Source organism: Sciurus vulgaris, assembly GCF_902686455.1.
Source record: "Sciurus vulgaris genome assembly, chromosome: 12".
NCBI classification, from domain to species: domain Eukaryota; kingdom Metazoa; phylum Chordata; class Mammalia; order Rodentia; family Sciuridae; genus Sciurus; species Sciurus vulgaris.
In genome coordinates this window covers 32890967-32894458 of record NC_136473.1, presented here as the reverse complement: position 1 = coordinate 32894458, position 3492 = coordinate 32890967, and the positions used below count along the sequence as shown (strand labels likewise).

At 47.4% G+C, this 3492-nt stretch overlaps 1 pseudogene across 1 annotated transcript; it reads left to right on the top strand.

The window, feature by feature from the left end:
• The first annotated feature begins 1111 nt into the window (after nt 1-1111).
• LOC306641350 (microtubule-associated protein 10-like) lies at nt 1112-2609 on the top strand (annotated as a pseudogene). The gene is made up of 2 exons: nt 1112-1129; nt 1188-2609. The product of its transcript is annotated as a microtubule-associated protein 10-like (transcript).
• Nucleotides 2610-3492: the final 883 nt, after the last annotated feature.

Genomic DNA, 3492 nt, shown 5'->3' with positions numbered 1-3492 from the left:
TCTGACTCGGGTGGCTGTTCCACACCGACCCGGGATGCCAGCTGCAGCAGCGCAGGCAGCGCGGGCGGTGGGGCCTGGGTGGGAAGGGGCTCCCCGATGGCGGCTGTCCGCGCGCCGTCGGTCCTGCGGGGTCACGGAGGGCCCTGCTCACTTCAGCGTCCGGCCCGACCCCGGGTTACATGAAACCTGCCGTGATAAGCCTGCTCTGCCCCAGGCCTCGGGGTCCACCCAGCGACCCTGACCCCGCTCCCTTGCCTTCTGCCCTGGGACCTGGCAGCAGGCAGACCCAGTCTCGCGAGACTTCCGTTCGCCTCCTCGACTCTTGCGATAGCGCGCGCCCGCCACTTCTGGCGGCGGCGCTGCCTGGCAACTACGATGGCGGTTGAGCGGCTCTTCGCGCTGGAGCTGCTGGTGGACTAGGTGCGCCTGGAAGCCCCGCCGCCGTCTGGCCCCCGTTGTGGCCTTCAGGCTGCTGGACTTCCCGCCATTTCTGGTGCGCGCCCTCGCCAGGCCCACCTCGTTGCCCGGCGGCGCCCTGGGCTTCGGCGCAGCAAGGCCTGCGTGTTCCGCTTGCGTCCCGCCGCGCCGCCCTGCGCCGCCCGTGGCTGCGCGCCCCGCCCGGGCCGCCTGCGCCGCGCCTTCTGGGCGCCTGCGACTTCCTTTCGCCCAGCTGGATGGACCCGGCGGGTCGGCGCATTGGGGAGCTGGCGCTGTTCTGCCGCCTGACGGAGCTTGCGGCCACTCCCGTGACCCCGCCGGCTAGGCCCTGGGCGCCCGTGACTTCGCTGACCAGACCCTGGACAGCGCCCCCGGGACCCCGCCGGTTCGGCCCCGGACCTCGTCCCCCAGGACGCGGCCCCCTCTGCCCTCGAACCCGCCGCGGCGGGGGAAGAAGGCCCCAGCCCTGCCCGCTTGGGCTCCGCGGAGGCTGCGGACAGCAGTGTCAGCACCATCAGCACCTCCAGCGAGGAAGACGCCGAGCTGCTCCCAGAAACCAACACCTTTTGCCCTCCTCCTCTGTATTACACTCACTTGACCCAAGAAAGGACGCTTCCTGCAGGCGTAAAAATCACCATTGAGCCCCAAAGGGACGGACCTGAGGTGCTGGGTGATGCCTTGCCGGAAAAAAGTACTTGTAAACCCTCCAACACATCTGAGCCCTCCAAAAGGTACATATTCTGCAACAGGAGACTCCTGCGGTGCTTTTGAGTCCACCAGGGAGTCAGGATGTAGGAGCCCATAATGAATCTACATGCCCTCAAACTGAGCAAAATACAATCAGTACAATAAGGCAGCTTCCTTTGCTGAATGCTTTGTTAATTGAGCTGTCCTTGTTATACAACCAACCCATGGCGAGTCCAACTCGTGTGCATCCCCACTTAGCCTGGTTGTATAGAACCGAGGATAAGGAGGTGCCAGAACCTTGTGCCAAATCCATGTGTCAGTCTGAATCTAAGAAGGATAAGTTTTCATTAGGGGACCATGAAAAGTCAGTGAGCCTTCAGTGTAAAAAGAACCAAGTTGAAAACCTTAAGAAAGGTAAATATTTTGAAAACAGTGGCAACTGTCAAAAAGGGTGATTAGGGGGCGTCTACTTTATGACCTAAAAAATACACTCAGACTCTGTTTAAGGCAGTCAAATTCTGACAGGTTAATAGTACATGAAAAGAGAGAATAGTACAGAAAAATGCAAGCACAAACGTTGGGTACAAGTACAAAATTCAGAATTCCATCCTCTAAAGTATTAAGCTTTGCAGACCAAAGTCAGAAGCCACATCAGCTGCCTAGAGATAAGTATTTAGATTCAGATGTATCTTCTGCTGAAAATAGTGATATCTCAAGGCAAATTGGTGAAGTCTTTGATGAGCCCAGCACAACTGAAGAAAAAAGACAACTGATTGTGGTGAAAACAGAACCAGCAGTGGTTCATCGGGAAGAATTATGAGTTCTGCAGAGTTCATTATTCCAAGAAGATTGAATCCTACAAATATTTCGGAAGGAAAACTGGAAACCAGAGTCCAAAGTCAATGTGTTTTCCCACAGGATGCTGTTGCTGACAGAATTGTAAATAAAGAAATAGATGATTGGCAGGTCAGAACCACAGATTATGGTATTCCTGCTGAAATGAGTGAAAGTAGTTGCCATGAAAGCATCTCAGAACTGAAGTATTTAGATGATTTCACCAGCCCTTGCTCTTCAGAAGACTTCTACACCACTGAGGAGACCAGCAAGAGTTTGCAAACTCATGATAGCTGTCCAAGGGCAGAAATTTCACATAACGGTAGGTCTAGTGGAGCAAAAAATTTTAATTACATTATTTTAGTGCATAAGTTATGTGAATAGTTTTTATAAGAAAAGTAAATGCCATTCCTTTATGCTTAACTAGTATTCTACCTTAAATCTGATAAGATTGATCATGAGATCACCTCATAACTTAGTAAGATTTCTTTATAAGTTATTTAAAAATAAAAGTGTATCTAAACTTTTAAAATATGGAACATTCTAAAGCTGAGTTCATTGAAAAAAAGGTTGGATAATAAGGATAGCTGCAAATTTTAATGGGAATAAGTTATTTAATAAATATATAAAACATTTTGTGAGATGTAGAAAGATAAAAAAAATTAAGATATAGTTCCTGCTGTTAAAAGAGCTTACAGTTCCTGCTGTTAAAAGAGCTTACAGCATGTGTGCTTGTGTGTATAATGTATGTGTATTTACACACACACACACACACACACACACAATATCAGAGGGGTACACATCCTGGGATCCACAATAGATGGAGTCCCTTTTAATAGTGATCTATATCTTTATTTAACGACAATCTGCATGATCGCTTGATTAATGTTTGTCTTCCACTAGTCTGAAGTGTTGTGATGAGAAGGACCCTGTCTATTTTTAGCACCCAGTACAGTCCTTGGCATGCAATTGGGATGCAGTGAAAACATTTGTTGAACAAAATTGCTAGCATTTAAAATACCTTATGAAAAGTTATAGAATTAAGTAGTAATAACAAGCAGAAACCCTGAAAAGAAACCTCTGAAAACCCTTATCAAGACATGTTTGACTAATATTTTTTGTTTTGCTGCTGCATGTGAACAATCTTTAGGTGTTCTCTGAAGCCTCTGGAGAGGGGAGTTTTAAAAAAAGTTATCTTCCTGTGTGGTTTCTTGAACAGGAGTTCAGTTTATTGCTTGTCAGTTGAGGTTCAGTGGTTATTTTTAATGTGTGAAAACTTGTTTTCAAGTCTAGTGATAATTTATGATTTCTTCCATTGATTTTATACTTTCACTTTATTCTGTGTTCAGATGTTTGCATATATTTTCTTCTGAGCTCTAATTTTTTTACTTTGAATATGTGAAGGTCCTAATTTTCCTTTATTTATAAGTAATTAATTATATGGTATTATCTCCTGAATGATCATAACAGTTGGTAAGATTTAGAGAGATGTTAAGAAGAGAAGACAGTGTTCTGTGTGGGTGACCAGCATGC